Source organism: Phascolarctos cinereus, unplaced genomic scaffold (assembly GCF_003287225.1).
Source record: "Phascolarctos cinereus isolate Bilbo 61053 unplaced genomic scaffold, phaCin_HiC Scaffold_9;HRSCAF=440, whole genome shotgun sequence".
NCBI classification, from domain to species: Eukaryota; Metazoa; Chordata; class Mammalia; order Diprotodontia; family Phascolarctidae; genus Phascolarctos; species Phascolarctos cinereus.
Genome location: NW_027556402.1, coordinates 244,854,677 through 244,875,536, shown reverse-complemented (window position 1 = coordinate 244,875,536; position 20,860 = coordinate 244,854,677). Strand labels below are relative to the sequence as shown.

Sequence of the window (20,860 nt, the reverse complement as noted above, 5' to 3'; positions counted from 1 at the left end):
TTCCTAATAATAAAAGTTATTAAAAAAAAGACAGTAGTGGCAAGTATCATACCCTGACAGACGATGGACCAAGGAAGTAGGAGACACATTTTTGAACATGGCCAGTGTGGGAATTTGTTTTGACTATGCATATTTGTTGCAGGGGGTTGTTTTTCCTTTTTTCTTTCTTTCTTTTTCATTAAGGGGGGAAGAATGGGAGAGAGAGGCAGAGAATTTTTTTTTCCTTTTTTGATGGGAAATCGGAGTTAAGTGACTTGCCCAGGGTCACACACTTAGTAAGTGTTATAGTGTTATGTGTTTGGGGCCGTATTTGAACTCGGGTTCTCCTGACTCCATGGCCGGGGCTCTATCCACTGCACCACCTAGCTGCCCCGAGAAAGACTGGGTTGTCTCGCTAAGTAGTGAGCTCCCCATCATTGAAAGTCTGCAAGCGGAGGTTGGACTGACACTTGTCGGAGATTCACGATCAACAGCAGTTTGGACCAGATGCTCTCCGTCCAGTCTAACCAAGACCCACTGTGAGTGTCCGGCGTTCAGTGACCCCTGCCTCTGGAGACCCGAGCTCACTCTCTTCCAGTTGCCCAGCATCCCAGTCCGAGAAACTGCTTCTCCACTCCCCCGCCCCAGGGGGAGCTGCAGCGCTCTTCCTCCCCCCGCCCCCGCCCTTTCCATTCAGCCCCCGCGCGGGGGTGTACCGGGCTCAGGGCGGAGCCGCGGTGGTTCATTCCTTTCACCGCACCCCCCCCCCGTCTCCCGGTGGTAGGTGCCGGAAGTGCCGCCATTTTGGGGTGTCCGGCTCCGGCGGCGGCGGTGGCGGTGGCGGCGGCGGGACGCGGAGGCTCCCCGGGGACTGGGCCTCAGCGAGGCGGCGGCGGCGGCGGCTGAGGAGGCGGCGGCGGCGGTGGCGACGGCGACGGGCGCAGGTGCAGCTGCAGGTGAGCTTGGCCCCGGCGGGATAACGGGTCTCGGCCGGGCGGGCAGCGGGCGGGGAGGCGCCGCGGGGCGGGTCCGGGTCACGGGGCCTCCCTCCCGCCGGCCGCTCCTCGCCCCCGGCCTAGCTGGGGCCGGCGCCGCGTGCCTCGGCCCCCGGGGAGCGCTGCCCCCGTCCCCCCCCCCTCAGGCCTGCCGGGCTTCGCGCCCGCGCTCCTCCCCCTTTCCCCACGTGAGCCGCTCCCCACCCCTTGGCCACGCCGTGACCCCCCGCGCCGCCGCCGCCCCTGCTCCTCCCGGCCCGACCCGGGTTCGAGGAGGGGTAGCGGGGGTCCCGGGACTCGCCCTGCGCTGGTGGTCAGCCACCCGGTCCCGGCCGCTCGAGGCCGGCGGAGCCCGGGGCGGGCTGGGGGGCAGTTTGTTGTCGTTTTGTTTGCTTGGTCGCCCCCCACTCTCCACTCCTGGTGCTTCCCTGAAGTCGGCTCCCCTCCTCCAAAGAGGGGTGCGGGAGGGAGGCAGTTGAGGGGCTTGAGAGCGGTGTGTTTACAGCCTGGCGTGGGGGAATTGGACCCCCTCCGCCCCAGCCCCCAGCCCCCCCCGCACTGTGCCACGGCGCTGCAAAGGACGCTGGTTGGAGTTCGTCCTCCGAGTTGGAGAAGTGGGCCAGAGGGCTTCGATGTGGTTGATGTTTTGGGAAAATGGCTTCTCTTGCGGATCGCATCATTCAGCCTTTCTGGGCTTGTGTTTGTTACCCTGTGTACATACCGTTGTGTTTGGTCCCCTGTGTCGGGTCTCCTTGTAACCGGAGGAATGGAGGCTAGGGCTGGAACGGCTGGGGCAGGGGTGTAGATTGGTTGAAGTAGTTCATTTTTAAGTGTGAGAAGGAACATTTTAAAAGTGTGAGAATAGGAACCTAAAAACATGCCTACTGTGTTCCAGACACAGTGCTCAGCGCTGGGGATACAAAAGAAATCAAAAGACAGCCAGTGCTCTGAAGGAGCTCACTGTTTAATGAGATGACATTTATCAAACGCACAGAGTAGGTACTTGTTAAATAATTGTTGACTGACATTTGAAGAAATTTTGCAGCAGGATAGGCCTGGGGAAGTTTCCTGTTTAAGAGCACATCCAGGGCTAGGGAGCTGAGGAGATGATCTTTTTACAATACGCTTTATTAGCTAAGAGTTGGCTGCATACCCGAATTAACTACCAGCTTGGAAACTTGGTCATTGTCAGTGAAAGCAGACAGAGTGAAGTGAGTGGAGAGTCATGAGTGCCCTACCTCTTCTCTGTGACTTCTTGACAACCCCATAATCTTTTTTTCTTGTGGGTTAGGAGAATGCCTTGAAAGGGAAAATTTGTTTAGTGGAAGACCAGGATGTCAGTGGCCCCACGTGCCCTCTCTTTGATGGTGTTGAGGAGGGAGGGAGGTTTGATTCATTCTGGGTTAGTGGAGAACGTAGCAGGACAGGAACCTGCAATTCCGTGCTCCACCTCTTTCTAAGAACTGGCCTTTTCCTACTGTTTACACCCCCCCCAAATGAAGTTGCAGGTGTAAATCTGATGTTGACTTAATGCGTGCTATTTGCACAGTATTACCTTTACTGGGAAAACGATTCCTAGCTGTTTTTGTGAATGCATTTAGGTCATCTTTCATCCATTCACATTTTTGTGTTTCTTGTTGGCATGAAATCAAAATAGTCACAGTTAATAGAATTGGTCCTTATTGGAATAAATCTTGTGTTATAGCAGTTCTGTACAGTCATTTACCTATACATTTTATATTAAATATTTTGTTTGCAAAAATAAAGCTTTATGTGGTTATAAACCCATTTAGTAACTTGATGTAGACGGTAGTTACAGATACATACACATATACAAGGTTTGTAAATGAGTTTTGTCAATAAGGTGTTCATTTTTCAGTCGTTTCAAGTTCCAGTGTGTGCAGAGCACTGTTGTTATTTTCTGGGAGACATGACAAGATCCCCACTTTCAAGAAACTTATAGTCTAGGTGGTATTTGAAGGCTTCTTAGAGGAGGTAGTATTTGAATTGGCCTGCAAAGGATGGAGAAGAATTCGTATTTTGTATAGGTAAGGAGGTTGTCTTATGGCACCTTCTGAAGGCTCCCAGCATATGTGATAGTGGGTGAAAATTTGCCTTCATCACTAAGATTTAAGAACGTTATTGAGTATGCTGATTAGGCTTGGGGGGAGGGGAGTAAAGGAATAGAAATGAGATACTTTTCAAAGTATACATGTATCCTTTTGTGAAATTTTTGGAAGATCCTTACCTAATGTTTGACGTGCTCCTTCCCCTCCCCCCCATCCTCTCAGTATTTCCCTTTGGTTGTTGAGATCAGGAGGGAGGAGGTAGATTTGGAAATGTCATTCAGTACCTTTACCCTCAAAGAGCTGAGTGGAACCAGAAAAAGATATGCTTTAATTTTTTTTAAAGGTATGCTTTTAATAAGAAATCATTCTTTCCATTTGTGTGCAGATAGCTTTCACATTTGACATCCTTCGCCTAACAGTATTAGTTTCATTTTACAGATGCATAAACTGAGGCTCAGGTGATTAAATAACTTGTCTAAGGGCATACACCTAGGAAATGTCAGAAGTGGAACTTGAACAGAAGGCTTCTGATTCTAAATCTAGTGCTAGTGACTGATACAGTATAAGGAAGTTTGGATGTCAGAGGAGATGGATTCTTAGCAAAGAAAACCTTTTTTAAAAAAATCTTTTGGTTTCCCTCAGCGAAACCTTCCTTTCCCAGCTTTGCTGACTTACAGGAAAGAATTTTTTTAACGGAAGAAGAAAAAAAACGAGATGCTGGGGAAAGAATAATGGACTTGATTCAGAGAGTCCAAGTTTGGCCAGCTAAGGTGCCTGTTACCCTGGGTTAGTTACTTGACCTCTCTGGGTCCCAGCCTACTCACCTGTAAAATGAGGGAGTTGGACTACAGCACTTCTGAGATCCTTATGTGGTGCTGTTTATGACCTAAATTCACTTTGTCATTTTTGCTTCTTGAAACTGAAGCAGTAATGGGATATCATTGATTCCTCAGAATTCTAGAAAAACAACTGCCCCCCCCAAACCCTGAACCTCCAAGCAATCTCTTTAAACCATAGAAAAACTTCTTTGAAACTTGAATGAAGATGTTGTTCTTGGTTATTTGTATTAATGATGACCAGTGGTAGCATGGACAGTGCAGGTTCCCTGATAATCAGAAACATAATTTGAACAATTACTAGTACTCTGTGAAATATTTGATAGATTTCCTAATAAATGGTGAGATGGGCTCACGGTAAGTGGAGAAAACAAAGTGGAAAACTTCCATAATCCTCAGGATTGGTTATGGTTTTGTTAAGCTCTTTAAAGTAGAAACTTCTGGTTATCAAGCATTCTCACATAAAACTGTATTTGTAACCATGGTACAAATTTTGTTTTTGCCAGACCATCCACAGGTGTTTCTGCTTGTAGATTCTGTATAATGTATTCAGTGTTCTTGTGTAATACACAGATAACATATCTACGGTTAACTACATCTTTTCGTTGTTTCAACTTTAGTTGAGAGAAGACTTGCTGATGGGTAAGGGGTTATTAATTAAGGCAGGCTTTTCTTTACGTTCATAGAAATTAGAGAATTTATGTAGTTTGTGTTCGACTTGGAGGGAAACTTGGCTCCCTTTCTAGTTTAATTAGTCGTGACCTTTCTGAAGCTCTGTTTTCAAATAACAAGCCCCATTAAAGGACGGTTGTAGTCCAGGAAGACTGTCACCAGTCTTGATCTTTGCTTTGTACTCTGTCAGTGTCTAAAGAACGGCATCTGTTGTTCTAGGAGGTTGTGGTTGGTTTGCCTACTACAGTTTTCTTAGCTTGATGCGGCAGTTATGCTTTTAGTTATGAACAAGTTACTGCTGTTCCCTTTGCCAAAGTCTTGTCTGTCACTTCCTTGCTTTATGTAATCGATCAACATAACTGATCTGTAGAGTCATTATTTCCTGTCTGCTTTATTCCTCATGTGAAATGTCATGGAAGGTGGGAGCCTTTAAACATAAATATGGCTGTGGGTCCAGTATCTTGGTATGTATCCTACTTTATTTGGCATGTAAGATATTTTATTCTCCCAGTGACATTGTTAGTACTATTGTCATTATACAGGTGAAACTAAGGCAAAAGGTGTCTTCTAGGGAATATCTACAGTCTGAGAAGTTTCATCTCCGTCTTCCCTCCTCATCTCTTGCCTAATTTCATACTGGCAGAGAGCCTTGTCTTCCTAACCTCGGGGCCTAGATTCATGTGTTTGATTCACCTTTAGTAGGCAACACCTCTGCAGTATTTCAGAAGTATTGTTTCTCCATACTGAACTTCCACATCCTTACCTTAGATAACCTTTTTTTGAAAAATTAAAATTTAGAAATGTAAGCATGGTACCTTCTGTTGCTGTATACGGGGCGTAAGAAAGACTTTTTTTTTTAAAGGTACCATAAGCCTTTCAGTTCAGGATTTAAGTCTGTACTATCATTGGTATTGTAATAGGTAGGCTACTTTTCCACATAGTTCTCCATTTTCTGAATAGCCTTTGGGTTTCATGAACTTGGATTTTTTTGTGACTAATTTGCTTGAATTTTTTTTTTTTTGGTGAGGCAGGGTTAAGTGACTTGCCCAGAGTCACACAGCTAATGAGTGTTCTGTGTCTGAGGCTAGATTTGAACTCAGGTCCTCCTGACTCCAGGGCCGGTGCTCTATCCACTGCACCACCTAGCTGCACCTAATTTGCTTGAATTTTAAAAGTGATGGAAGAGATATACCTTTAACTGCTTCTTTATATTTCTGGTTTTTAAAGATCATCTTGGAAAAGTGTCCTGCAGTGCATCTGATGACTTCATATGTTTTACAGAATAGTCTTTTCCTCTCATTTGGAGATAGTGGCAATTCAGATAAAGCATATTACTTAGGTGCTTGACATGGTTATTAACTTTCACCTTGCCACTAGAAGATAAGTGGTAAATTATAAAAAGGGAGTGGTTTTCTCAGGTATAAAGCTTGCATTGGGAATCTTATAAATGTCCATTAACTCAATTTTAAACATGCCATTTCAATGGTAGGGCAGCTAGTTGGCAAAGTGGTTAGATCCGACATTGCTGGAGTTAGGAAGACTCATCTTCCTAAGTTCAGATCTGGCCTCAGACACTTAACTAGCTGTGTGACCCTAGGCAAGTCACTTCACCCTCCAGTATCTTTGCCAAGTAAACCCCAAATGGTGTCACGAAGAGTCAGACACTACTGAAATGACTCAACAACATCACCCAAAATTTCTGTGGTGGTATATAAAAAAGCCAGATATGCATCATTTATACGGCCTTGGTAGTCCAGAGCAGCAAAATTCCAGAATTGGAACGTTTCAGTTTGCATATTGCCCTGTCTTAAATTCCTTTGCTTCCTTTGAGAGTTTGAGTTGGGGTCTTTCAGTAACTATAGGAATGCAGTCAAGGAATTCTTGTATAATCAATGATGATGCTATGATACTTTACAGTAAATAGTCTCTGATATGTTGAAGAATGGTGATAACTCTGGGTCTAAACCCAGAAGGATTTGAGTTTAAATCCAGTCTCAAACACTGAGTGACTTTGTGATGCTAGGTCAGTTTCCTCAACTGTAAAATGAGGATAACAGCACCTGTGTCACAAAGTGTTTTGAGGACCAAATGAGATATTATTTGTAAAGCATTTAGCACAGTGCCTCGCATGTAATAGAGACTTAATTCGTACTTGTTCCCCGCCCCCCCCACCTTAAAAATATGTCATTTGGACAGGGTTCTTTTTCCTACAAGTTTTCTCTTCTTTTGTACAGATGATTTCTTGCAAATGTTTCCCAGCCTCTTTGTATCTTTTGTTTGTGTTGTAGGAAATGTTCTTCCTTAGTACTGTTCTTTTTGGGCTTTCCTCTTGTCTTCTTTCTCCAGCCATCCCCCAGGTCCCATTCCTGAAGTAGTTTCATTGCCTTGTGAATTAATTTTGTATTTGTGACATTGTAGCTGCTAACCTTTTAAGTTGGGTGGGACATTGCCAAATAAAAAATACAAATGTGTTGACTGCCATTTCAAAATACTGACAGTTCTTGCTTTACATAAATTCTGGTTGTGCACAGCTTTCCATAAATAACTTCACTGTATAGTACTGCCCCCCCCCTCCCGTTGCCTCTGCTCCTGCCCTTCCAATTGATGATCTGCAGCTGATCCCACCCCCACCCAAATAAATTTTTTTTTAAGCCAACCAAACTAAAGTAGAAGAACCTATTGGAATCAGAGGCTTGGCTTGAGACCTCTAGAGCTGAGAGAGGAGACTCTTTCCCCACTCTGTCCACCATTGGCCCCCCCTGTGTCTTCCATTAGTCAGACACCTTGTATCTGCCCCTGTCTGCTGTTGACCATCTTTCCCTGTCTGGGTGTGGATCCTGCCTAGACTTGTATACTCCCACATGTCTGGACCTGGTCCTGGCCCCCATGTGTCTTTAAACTGTGTGCCAGACCCCTTCCTCCACATGGTCTCCTACTTGCCTCCCTGCTTCCCTCATGTCTTTTGGCAAATTCATATTAGATAAAAATCTTTTTTTTTTCCTTTTTCTGCTTTTTGGTGAGACAGTCGGGGTTAAGTGACTTGCCCAGGATCACACATACAGTAAGTGTCTGAGGGCAGGTTTGAACTCGGGTCCTCCTGACTCCAAAGCTGGAGCTCTATCTACTGCACCACCTAGCTGTCCCTAAAAATAGTTTTACAGAAAGGTCTGCAGAATGGTCCACTTAGGGTAAATCAAGAACTGTCTGTGAAGTGTAAGCTTTTAATAAATTTGGGGACCAAACACATTCCCAAGTCTTTTTGACAAGAAATGTTTGTTGAGTGCAAGTGCCTGCTGTAGTACTAAGCGTAGAGATCCCTGCCTTCGTGGAGATTTTTATAAGACTGACGGTTTGTATCTTCCTCTGAATCCCTGCCATTTTAGTTAAGTGCTTCATGAATGTTTGTTGACTGACTTGACTGCTTGCATTCGTTCTACAGTTCAGTCACAGTGGTCACGTTGTTGATCCTCCCGTACGCCCCACCAGGTGGTCCTGTCTCTATTCACTGGCTGTCCCTCCTTGTGCCTCTTGGAATTCCTGGCTTCCTTCTCAGTTGATAAGTGGTCAAAGATATGAAGGAAGAAATACGAATAGGAAGAAAGAGATGTCGGAGGGACTGCCGGAGAACAGGCATATTGAGACGTTCTTGATGGAGCTAAGAATTGCTATAGCCATTCTGGAAATCAATTTTGAACCATGATCAAAAAGTCACTTTAACTGTGCATACCCTTGGTAACACTGCTTGATCTGTTCTTCAGAGATCAAATGATAAAAGATCAAAAGGACCCTTAAGTACAAAAATATTTATAGCTGCTCTATTTGTAGTGGCAAAGAACTAGAAATTAACACATCATTTAGGAAATGGATAAGTTATGATATATAAAGGTAGTGAAATATTACTGCAGCCTTAAGAAATGGCAGAATAGACAGTTGGAGGTGAAACTGGGAAGACTTAGATGAAATGATGCGGAGTAAAATGAGCAAAACAATTTATATAATACAAGTAAAAACAGTTTAAGAATTCTGAGCAAGGTAATGACCAGCCATGATTCCATAATACTGGTGATAAAATGGATTGCCTACCTACTGACGAAAGATGGCCTCAAAATTCAGAAGAGAACTACGTTTTTGGACATGGCCAATGTGGGAATTTGTTTTGCTTGACTTGTTACATGGGTTTGACTTTTCAACTGGTGGGGAGGAGGTTAGAAAGAAAGGGGCCTAGGATTAGAAAATAGAAGCAGTCATAGGCAAGCAGGACAGCTTTGAAAGTTAGATTTTTTTTTAATTTTTAATTTATTTTGATTTATCAGCAATCACTTCCATATGCTTTTGGGGTTTCAAAATTTTCTCCCACTTCCTCCCCGCCACCCTCCCCAAGACAGCACACAATCTGATATAGGCTATACATTTACATTCCTATTAAACATATTTTCACATTAGTGAAGTTGTAAGTAAAAATTAAAACCAATAGGAGGAACCATCGGAAAGAGAAACAAAACTCAACAGAAGAGAAAAAAAAAGATAGCGATTCGGCTTCTATAGCTCTTTCTTTGGATGTGGATAGCATATTCCATCATTAGGCCTCTGGAGATGTCTTAGATCCTTGTATTGCTGAGAAGGGTTAAGTTTATCAATATTAGTCATCGCACAGCATGGCTGTTATCGTGTACAACATTCTCTTGGTTTTGCTCATTTCGCTCAGGAGCAGACCATACAAGTCTTTCCAGGTTTTTCTGAAGTCAGCCTGTTCATCATTTCTTACAGCACAAGAGTATTCCACTACATTCATATACCACAACTTGCTCAAGCCATTCCCCAATTGATGGGCGTCCTCTCAATTTCCAATTCTTTGCCACCACAAAAAGAGCTGCTATGAATATTTTTGTACATGTGGGTCCTTTTCCCATTTGTATGATCTCTTTGGGATATAGCACTAGAAGTGCTATTACTGAGTTGAAGGGTATGCACATTTTTATAGCCCTTTGGGCATAGTTCCAAATTGTCTTCCAAAATGGTTGGATCATTTGACAATTCCACCAACAATGTATTAGTGTTCCAATTTTCCCACATCTTCTCCAACAGTTATCATTTTCCTGTTTTGTCATGTTGGCCAATCTGATAGATGTGATGTGGCACCTCAGAGTTGTTTTGATTTGCATTTCTCTAATCAATAATGATTTAGAGCATTTTTTCGTATGACTATAGATGGCTTTAATTTCTTCATCTGAGAACTGTCTGTTCATATCCTTTGACTTTATCAATTGGGGAATGGCTTATATTCTTATGAATTTGTCTTAATTCTCTGTATATTTTAGAAATGAGGCCTTTATCAGAGAGACTGGTTGTAAAAATTCTTTCCCAATTTTCTACCTTCCTTCTAATCTTAGTTGCATTGGCTTTGTGCAAAAACTTTTCAATTTAATGTAATCAGAATTATCCATTTTGCTTTTCGAAATGTTCTCTCTCTCTTGTTTGGTCATGAATTCTTTTGTTCTCCATAGGTAAACTATTCCTTGTTCTCCCAGTTTACTTATGGTATCAGCCTTCATATCTAAGTCATGAACCCATTTTGACTTTATTTTGGTATGTGGTGTGAGTCTATGCCTAGTTTCTGCCATACTCTTTTCCAATTTTCCCAGCAGTTTTTTTCAAAGAGTGGGTTCTTGTGCCAGAAGCTGGGGTCTTTGGGTTTTTCAAATAATAGATTCCTGTAGTCATTGACTACTGTGTCTTCCATATTTAACCTATTCCACTGATCTACCCCTCTATTTCTTAGCAGTACCAAGCAGTTTTGATGATTTCTGCTTTATAATACAATTTAAGGTCTGGAATTGCTAGGCCACCTTCCCCTGCCTTTCTTTTCATTAGTTCCTTTGATATTCTGGACCTTTTGTTCTACCAAATGAATCTTGTTATTATTTTTTCTAACTCTATAAAATAATTTTTGGTAGTTTGATTGGTATGGCACTGAATAAGTAAATTAGCTTAGGTAGGATTGTCATTTTTATTATATTAGCTGGCCTACCCATGAGCAACTGATGTTTTTCCATTATTTAGATCTGATTTTATTTGTGTGAAAAGTGTTTTGTAATTGTGTTCATAGAGTTCCTGGGTTTGTTTCGGAGGTAGACTCCTAAATATTTTATAATGTCTACAGTAAGTTTAAATGGGATTTCTCTTTCTATCTCTTGCTGTTGGGCTTTGTTGGTAATATATAGAAATGCTGATGATTTATGTGGGTTTATTTTATAGCCTGCAACTTTGCTAAAGTTGTTTATTATTTCAAGTAGTTTTTTACTTGATTCTCTAAGTATATCATCATGTCATCTGCAAAGAGTGATAGCTTTGTTTCTTCTTTGCCTATTCTAATACCTTCAATTTCTTTTTCTTCTCTTATTGCTAAAGCTAAGTTTCCAGTACAATATTGAACAACAGTGGTGATAATGGACATCCTTGTTTACCCCCGATCTTATTGGAAATGCTTCTAGCCTGTCCCCATTACATATAATGCTTGCTGAAGGTTTTAGATAGATGCTATTTATTATTTTAAGGAAGACTCCATTTATACCTATGCTTTCTAGTGTTTTTAATAGGAATGGGTGTTGTATTTTGTCAAAAGCTTTTTCTGCATCTATTGAGATGATCATGTGGTTTCTGTTGGTTTTGGTGTTGATATGCTCAATTATGCTGCTAGTTTTCTTAATATTGAACCAACCCTGCGTTCCTGGTTTAAATCCTACCTGGTTGGTGTATTATTCTTGTGATAAGTTGCTGTAATCTGTTTGCTAATACTTTGTTTAAAATTTTTGCATCTATATTCATTAGAGAAGTTGGTATATAATTTTCTTTCTGTTTTGACTCTTCCTGGTTTAAGTATCAGCACCATATTTGTATCATAAAAAGAATTTGGTAAGACTCCTTCTTTACCTGTTTTCCCAAATAGTCTATGTAGTATTGGAATTCATTGTTCTTTAAATGTTTGATAGAATTCGAATGTAAATCCATGGCCCTGGAGATTTTTTCCTAGGGAGTTCATCAATGGCTTGTTCAATTTCTTTTTCTGAGAGAAAGTTAGATGTTGATTACATGAACTGATGCTGAGCGAAGTGAGTAGAACCAAGAGAACATTATATACAGACAGTAACAGCAACATTGTTCGGTGACCAACTTTAATAGACTTAGCTCTTAACAATGCAATGATCTAAGACAACTCCATAAGTCTCATGATGGAAAATGCTGTCCACATCCAGAGAAAGAAGTATGGAGTCTGAGTAGCAACTGGGGAAACTGGCTTTCAGTAGGATGTGAACTTTGAAGAAAAGTGTGAAGAGAAGTATATGAAACAGGGGTCGGGTTGTGAAGGAGCTTTAAAAACCAAACAAAGGAGTTTGTATATTTTCCTAGAGGCAACTGGGAGCCACTGGAGTTTCTTGAGCTGTGGAGGTTCTTGGTCAGACCTGTGCTTTTTAGTATTATCACAGCTATGTAGAAGATGATTTGGAGAGAAGGGAGACACTGGTTACTAATGATTATTATCGGTTAACCCTGCCCCCCACCTCCACCCCATCACACAGTGAATTTTTCCATACTAAATTAATTTAGGCTTATTAAATTAATAAAGGCTTACAGCCTTTCTCCCTGCCCTAATTCTAGGGGACTTCAACATAGAGGGCCCTTCAAATACTTTATCTACAATTTGTTCTCAGATCTTGACATTTCTAACCTCATAGCATTTTTTTTAACCAGTTATCAAAATATTTTTTTCTGATAACTTTTTCCTGATAACTCAATTTATTTTATTTTCAGTTCTAAATTCTCTCTCTCTTCCCTTCCCCCAAGGCAAGAAAAACAAAATTCCTTACAAATGTGTATAGTTATGCAAAAAAAAAATTCCTGAATAGTCCCCCCCAAAAAACAAAAAAAGAAAAGAAAATATGCTTTAGTCTTTACTCTGAATCGATTAGGCCTCTCTCTGGAGGTGGATAGCATGTTTTCTGAATCCTTTGGAATTGTGGTTGGTGGTTGTGTTGATCAGATTTATTGAGACTTTCAAACTTGTTTGTCTTTAGACTATTGTTGTTACTGTATAAATTGTTCACCTGATTCTACTTATTTCACTTTGCATCAGTTTATACAAGTCTTCCTAGGTTTTTCTGAAACCATCCCCTTCCATCATTTCTTATTACAAATAGTATTCCATCGAATTCATACACTATGACTTGTTCAGCCTTTCCCCTAATTGATGGGCATCTCCCCCTCAGTTTCCAAATCTTTGCCACCACAAAAAGAGCTGCTATAAATGTGTTTTGGTTTTGGGGTTTTTTTGTACTTTTGTGTCTTCTTCCTCTCTGTTTGATTTCTAATGACAATATCAACGAGTCAAAGTGTAACAGCTTTTTGGGCATAGTTCTGAATGTTCTCTAGAATGGTTGAACTAGTTCACAGCTCCACCAGTATTGCATTAGTGAACCTGTTTTCCTACATCCTCTCTTGCATTTTTGGGCATCTAGATGGACAGAGCATTGGCCTTGGAATTAGGAAGACTCATTTTGATGAGTTCAAATCCAACCTCAGACATTTACTTAGTGTGACTCTGAGCAAGTCAGTTGGCCCTGTTTGCTGTAGTTTCTCATCTGTAAAATGATCTGGAGAAGTAAATGGCAAACCACTACAGTTTCTTTGCCAAGAAAACCCCAAAATGAGGTCACAGAGAGTCAGACACAGATGAAACAACTGAACTTTTAACAACTCCAGCATTTGTCATTTTCCATTTTTGACATTTTAGCCGTTCTGATAGAGTGGTACCTCAGAGTTTTAATTTACATTTCTCTAATAATTAATGATTTAGAGCATTTTTGCTATGCCTATTGATACTTTAGATTCCTTCCTCTGAAAACTGCCTATTGATATGCTTTGACCATTTATCAATTGGGGAATGGTGCTTATTCTTGTAAATTTGACTCCGTTCTCTACATATTTTAGAAGTAAAACCTTTATCAGGGAAATTTGCTGCAAAGACACCCCCCCCCTTTCCTCCTCCCAGTTTCTTGCCTTTCTTCTGATTTTCTGTACATTCATTTTGTTTGTGCAAAAGCTTTTTAATTTTAAACAATCAAAATTACCCATTTTACCTCCTGTGAACCTCTCTTATCTCTTGTGTGGGCATGAACTCTTCTCCATCCATAGATCTGACAGGTAACTTCTTTCATGTTCCACTAATTTGCTTATGATGTCACCCTTTAATGTTTAAATCAGGTACCCATTTTGAGCTTATACTGTTTGAAACGTTGGTCTGTACCTAGTTTCTTACAGACTACTTTCCAGTTTTCCCAACAGCTTTTGTCGAACACATTTCTGTCTCTTTAGTCAGCTACCACCTTGGTATAGACCCCTAATCACCTCTCCCACCTGGACCATTGCAATAAACTTCAACTCATTTACCTGCCTTGTCTCTTCCTGCAAGAATCCATCCTTCATTTATCTGCCAAGGTGATTTTTCTAAAAGATACATTTAACCATGTTACCTCCTACTTGGTAAGTTCTAGTGGTTCCCTTTTGCTTCCAGGATTAAATATAAAGCTCTCTGGCATGTAAAGCCCTTCAAATTCTGACCCCTTCCTATCTATGGATGCTTCTTCACATTTTCTTTATTCCTCTTTACCTAGTCTGTGATCTAGCTGCAATGACCTTGCATTTGCTAGCACCGTACTTTCCATCTCCTTTGTACTGACTCCTCTTCCTCCAACCCCCATGACTAATGTTCCCCCCTCTCACGTGTCTCTTCCCTGGCTTTTTTCAAGACTCCTGGTTTCACACTGGGTGTCCTGGAGACATCTTAAAGTCAACATGTGCAAAAACAAACTCATTATCTTTCCCTGGAAACCCTCCTACCTTCCCTATTTGTGTAAAGGGCAACACCATCCTCCCAGCATCTCAGGCTCTCAACCTAGGAGTCATATTTAACTCCTCATTCACTCTCACACACTCTTCCCCTCCAACCCCCAGTCTCCAAGCTGTCACCAAGGCCTGTTAATTTCAGCTTTGTGACCTTTTCTGAATATGCCCCTTTCTTCTCCTGACACTAGCCCTCATCCCCTCAGGCCTGGACTATTGTAGTAGCTTGTTTGGGGGGGGGGGTGAGGGTCTGTAGGCCTCGGGTCTCTAACCATTTCGGTCCATACTCCATTCGCTTTCCATTCAGATATAGGAAAAATTCAGATTTGACAATGTCAGCTACCTCTCAGCAAACTCTAATGGCTGTTTTTGCCTCTGGGATCAAATACAAGATCGTTATGACCTAGCTCCTTTCTACCTTTCCAGTTTTATTAGCCTATATCATCCAGTGACCCTCTCCTTCTGGCTGGTCCATGAACAGGGTGCTTCTTCATCTCTTGGCTCGGGGCGTTTTCTCTGGCTGTCCCCCATGCTTAGAATGCTCTCCCTACTCATTTTTTACCTGTTGGCTTCTCTGGCTTCTAAGTCCCAACAAAAGCCCCGTCTTCTGCTGGGAGTCTTTCCCGGCCCCTCCTAATTCTACTGCCTTTGCTCTCTTATTTCCTATTTTTCCTGTATAGTCTGTTGGTACATGATTGTTTGCTTGTCTTCCCCATTAGACTGTCAGCTCCTTGAAGATAGGGGACTGTTAACTCTTTATCCCTACTGTTTAGCAGAGTCCCTGGCACACAGTAGGTGATTAATAAATGTTTGCTGACTCCTCTGACATCCCACCTTCTAAGAAGGAGTCCTTTCCTGATCTCTTCCCTCCCTCCTCTCCTGAGGGCAGGGACAGAATTTTTGCCCTTTTTGTGTGTGAGAGGTAGTATTTTGTGCCTTAACAATGACTGAGATATAGTAAGTGCTTATTGAAATGTTTACTGATTGATTGGTAAAAGTTTACTCCTGTACTGTAGGTCCAGTGTTTCTTTCTGAAACCTTCATGGAATAAAGAATCCTGTAATGATTTGGTGATACAGATCATTACGATTTACAAAGCATTTTCCTTGACACACCACTCTTAGATTGAACAGATATTATGCCAAAATGCAAGTGAGGAAGATACTTCAGAGAAGTTTAACACTCAGGTTTTCTGACTCCCAATTTCTGTGTACCCACTGTTCATTCAATTCTGCCTCTGAATATTATCTGCCAAATCATTCCCTGCTCAATATATTTCAGTGAGTCTCTGTTATCCCTAGAGTCCAATGTACACTCCTCTGTTTGGCGTTTAAAGTCTTTGACAAACTGGCTTCATCCTAGCTTTCCAGCCTCATTAGACAGCCTACACCTACTTCAGTATAACCCGACCCTCCTCCTTGTGGTTTCTCACTTTCCCTCCCCCCTTACAACTCTTTCTTTAGAATCCCTAGCTTCCTTTGGAGCTAGCTTCAAAGGCCACTTAACAGTTGCTTGATCATCAACAGCCCTTGGTTAGCCGGGGGGGATGAGGAGACCAATATGACAGTGTCCTGCCCTCAAGGAGCTTATACTTTGTTCTTTGGAAAGTTCATGTGCACCTCGCTGCATGCAGGGCCCCTCTCCCAAACAAAAGTGCCTTGTCTTATTTTGTATGTACTTGTGTATACTTCTCCTAGGGAATATGAGCTTCTTGATGGGCAGGGATGTTTAATTTTCATTGATAATAACTGTAGTTAACCTTTATAAAAACTCTTTAGAGTTTGCTGTATTGTGTCACATTAGTATCCTTCTCATCATCACTATTTCACAGATGGGAAACTGAGGCTGAGAGGTTGTGATTTGGCCTAGGTCACAGAGCTTCTAAGTATCTGAGGCAGAGTTAGAACCTGAATGTCCATTTTTAGCTCTGATTCCTTGGCCAAACTTCTTTCCTTTATACTACCTAGATACCTTTAAAAGCAGGGATTTACATCCTTGTTAATTGTTTGACCTATGATTTTCATTAGGCAGGTATGTGGCTGTGGATAGAGGGCTGGGCCTGAAGTCAGGAAGACTCATCTTCCTGAGTTCAGATTTAGCCTCAGATACTTACTGGCTTTATGACCCTGGGCAAGTCACCTAATCCTGTTTGCCTCAGTTTCCTCAACTGTAAAATGAGCTGGAGAAGGAGATGGCAAACCATTCCATTATCTCTGCCAAGAAAACCCCAAATGGGGTCAGAAGATTAAGATGTGACTGAAATGACCAAACAACAATAACTATGATTTCATTGCTTTGGAGAGATCCAGATGAGGAAATTCCTATACCCGTAGGAAGGTGAAATTTTGGCAATTTACAGCCTAAGAGAGTAGCCTTGGGGCACAGAGCGGTTAAGTAAATTGCCTGATCTTGAACTTGGGTGGAGGTGACTGGGGGAAACCTCCTCTGACTCTCTAGCTACAGATTTGCCTCCAAAATTAACATAATCCTTTACTATACCATGATGCTTCTAACACTACAAAACACACCTTTTACAATCAGATTCTTATAAATAGAATAACAGTAAAGCCCTTAATTTCAATATTAATAATCCTCTTTTTTCTTTTTTTTAAATTTTTTTTTAATTAAGAAAAGTTTTTTTTTCCATATGCTTTTGAGTTGAAAATTTTTTCTCCCTTTTTCTCCCCCCCTTCCCCAAGACGGCGCACAATCTGACATAGGCTTTACATTTACATACCCATTAAACATATTTTCACATTAGTGAAGTTGTAAGTAAAAATTAAAACCAATAGGAGGAACCATCAGAAAGATGAGACAAAACTTGACTGAAGGTAAAAATAAGTGAGAGCGATTCGACTTCCGTAGTTCTGTCTTTGGATGTGGATAGCATTTTCCATCCCGAGGCCTCTGGAGATGTCTTAGATCCTCGTAATGCTGAGAAGGGTTCAGTTTAACATTCTTAGATAACGTGGCTGCTATTGTATACAAAGTCCTCTTGGTTCTGCTCACTTCACTCAGCATCAGACCATATAAGTCTTCCCAGGTTTTTCTGAAGTCAGCCTGTTCATCATTTCTTATAGAACAATACTATTCCATTACATTCATATACCACAACTTGCTCAGCCATTCCCCAATTGATGGGCATCCTCTCAATTTCCAATTCTTTGCCACCACAAAAAGAGCTGCTATGAATATTTTTGTACATGTGGGTCCTTTTCCCATTTGTTTGATCTCTTTCGGATATAGCCCTAGAAGTGCTATTGCTGGATCAAAGGGTGTGCACATTTTTGTAGCCCTTTGGGCATAGTTCCAAATTGTTCTCTAGAATGGTTGGATCATTTCACAACTCCTCCAGCAATGTATTAGCGTTCCAATTTTTCCACATCCTCTCCAACATTTATCAAATAATCCTCTTTTTAAGAATTAAACGGAAACAGTTGGTTTTGCTTTAGCTTTCTACTTTGTTACAAGGGAGGATATGACATTGGAAAGTGACATTGATGTAAAAAAATTAATAAAACATTTTTTTAAAAAATCCTCAACAGACCCAAAAAAGAATCTGGGGCACACTACTCAAGCAGTTTGCCCATATCTCATAAAAGACTTTTCTCCTGTCCAAAGCAACTGTTTACCTGTAGATTATGGATGTACCATAGTATTTTGAGACTCCAACCCATCATCATTTGGAAATCAGAGTAGGAAATGGGAGCAAATTCTCGAAATCTGTAAGCAAAAAGATATATTTTTACCTTAGATAAGATAACCAAACTCAGTAAAATTGCCATTTACCTACTTTTTAATCTATTTTGAAATGTATACTAACTCAAGCTCTGTTTTATCTTCTCTCTTTTATGGGTAAACTCTGAGAATACCACCTACAATCTATGCCTCCACTTCCTTTCCTCTTACTCTCTTTAACTTTTTGCCATCAGGCTTTTAACCTCACCATTCAGGTGAAACTTTTTCCAGAGTTACTAATTGCCAAATTTGATGGGCTTTTCTCAAACCCTCTTTGACTTCTCTGCAGCCTTTAACACTGTAGATCAGTGGGGTCAAAAAATTAACCCTATAAAAGGATCCCTGAGGATATTAACATTACTTATGTTTTATTGTATCTTTATTTTGTTAAACATTTCCTAATTAAAATTTAATCTGGTTCGGCCTGCTCTCAGCTTGCTGCGGGAGAGTTCTAAGAGGCAGTGTGTTCGGGCACTGCTCCAGATCATCTTCCTCTCCATGATACTTGGTTCTCTCAGTCCTCCCTACCCCCCATCTGACCCCTTCTTTTCTGTTTCCTTTGCTGGATCTTCTCCCTGGCTAATGGTGGGAGTTCCCCAAGACTCTATCTTGGATCCTCTTCTCTGCTTCTATATTATTTCACTTGGTCTCATCAGCTCCCACAGTTTCAATTATCGTCTCTATGCAGATAACTCAGATTTACTTATCCAGTTCTATCCTCCCTACTGGCCTCCAGTTTTACTTTCCCAATTACCTGTCATCCTATAGACATCTCAGCCTCATGTCCAAAACTGAATTCATCTTTCCTCTCAATCCTTCTTCCCTTCCAAACTTCTGTATTACTGTTGACAGTACCACCATCCTCCCAGCTCCTAACCTAGGTGTCATCCTCAGTTCCTCAAAACTCTCCCCCCATACCCTCCATCTAATTAGTCTTTAAGTCCTGACATTTCCTTTCTGCCTTCTTAACATCTCATAGATAAATTCTCTTTTCTCCTGACACTAGCACCACCCTTGTACAGGCCCTCATCACTTCACATCTGCACTATTGCAAAACCCTACTGGTTAGGCTCCCTACCTGAAGTCTGTCTCCACCGCAATCCATCTTCCACTTACTTGTTAAGATAATATTTTTTCCTAAAGCATAGATCTGACTTTGTCATCTCTTACTAAATAAACTCCTGCTGATTCTTATTACCAGGAACAAATGCTTTCAAAGCTCCTCATAACGTGGCCCTTTCCTATCTTTCCATTCTTCTTGCATCCCCCTCTACATACTCAACGACACTGACTCTGCTGTTTTCTCACACAAGACGTTCCTATTGTAACACTAATCATTTTTACTCCCTGTTCAAGCCCCTACATCTCTACCACCTGACTTTCTTCTAGTCTCAGCTAAAACTTTACCTTTTTTTTTTTTTGGCTAGGCAGTGGGGTTACGTGAATTGCCCAGGGTCACACAGCTAGTAAAAGCTTTACCTTCTTCAAGAAGCCTTTTCCAGTCCTCTTTAGTCTTGGCGCTTTTTTTGTGAGACTACTCTCACTCAATCCTGTATCTATCTTGTATGCAGTTGTTTACATTTTGTTTCTGCCTTTTAGTCTGATTTCCTTGAGAGCAGAGACTGTTTTTTGGCTTTCTTTGTGTCACATATTAAGAGTTTAATAAATACTGATTTACTTGACTGGTTTATCAGAATTATAATTAGGAATTTTTCATCTAGGGAGAACACCAAACTGGGCCTGGGTGGAGTGGCACTAAGACAGCCTCAGTAGAGGTAGGCAGAGGAAGAGGAGACAGATCCTAGGCCTTAAAAAGGCTGCTGCTCGTGGGAGAGTTGCCCGGATTGCCTTCCCACCTAGTGATGGATTTGGAGGTTCCTAGTTTAAGGTAGTTATTTCTTAGTAACTACATGCTGAAGTCCTGTTGTATTTGCCTGAGTTTGAGGGTAGAGGTAAAATGAGGGTTGGACTGTCTTAAAGCCAACTTTGCCTCCACTCTTAAATAACTTGATTTAACAGTTAAGGAAACTGAGATTCCCAGCCCCCCCCATTAGGGAAAATGACTTGGTCAAGGTGAGTCACATTCATTCAGCTCTCAAACTGAGACTGGGTTAAGGTGGAGTCAGATGGAGTCCAAACCTCATAGACCCAGGCAAAGATATGTCCCAGGCCTGAGCACCTTAGTTCCTATCCCCCAGCTGGAAAGTGTAAACTGAAGGGGGTGGGGAAGGCCTTAGGTTTCACTGGGACTCAGGATTCTTGAATTGTACCCCCTAACCCAGGCCTGCATAGCTTGTGGCTCGCCAAAGGATTTCTGGCAAGCTTGTCAAAAAAGTAGAGGAAAACATCCTTTGTATTTTTCAAGGGCCTCCCAAAATCCTGAGTGCAGCAAGCTCGCCTCGAGCCTTGCAGGTCTGCCCTAATAGGGCAGATAGCTGTCTAGACTTGAGACCTTGTCCTCCTAGCCAACTTGGGCTCCAGGGATTCCAACTTGTGGATGGTCAAAAAAAAAAAAACAACAACAAAAAAACCCAAAACCCCAACTGGAAAAACCAACAACCCCTCCCCCCCCAAACCACCACCACCACCAAAACTTCAGGAAGAAATCCCCATTTTAGAGGCCAGGGAGGCACTACCCTCCTGCAGGGGTGGAGAAACCAAGGCTGAGATTATA

At 41.6% G+C, this 20,860-nt stretch overlaps 1 protein-coding gene across 1 annotated transcript in view; it reads left to right on the top strand.

Annotated features, from left to right (window-relative positions):
* Positions 1-799: 799 nt before the first annotated feature.
* The window catches only part of CELF1 (CUGBP Elav-like family member 1), a 113,212-nt gene continuing 93,151 nt past the window's right edge, over positions 800-20,860 (top strand). Inside the window, exon 1 of the mRNA XM_021009700.2 lies at positions 800-935. The gene's annotated coding sequence lies outside the window, so the exon portion shown is untranslated. The remainder of the gene's footprint in view (positions 936-20,860) is intronic.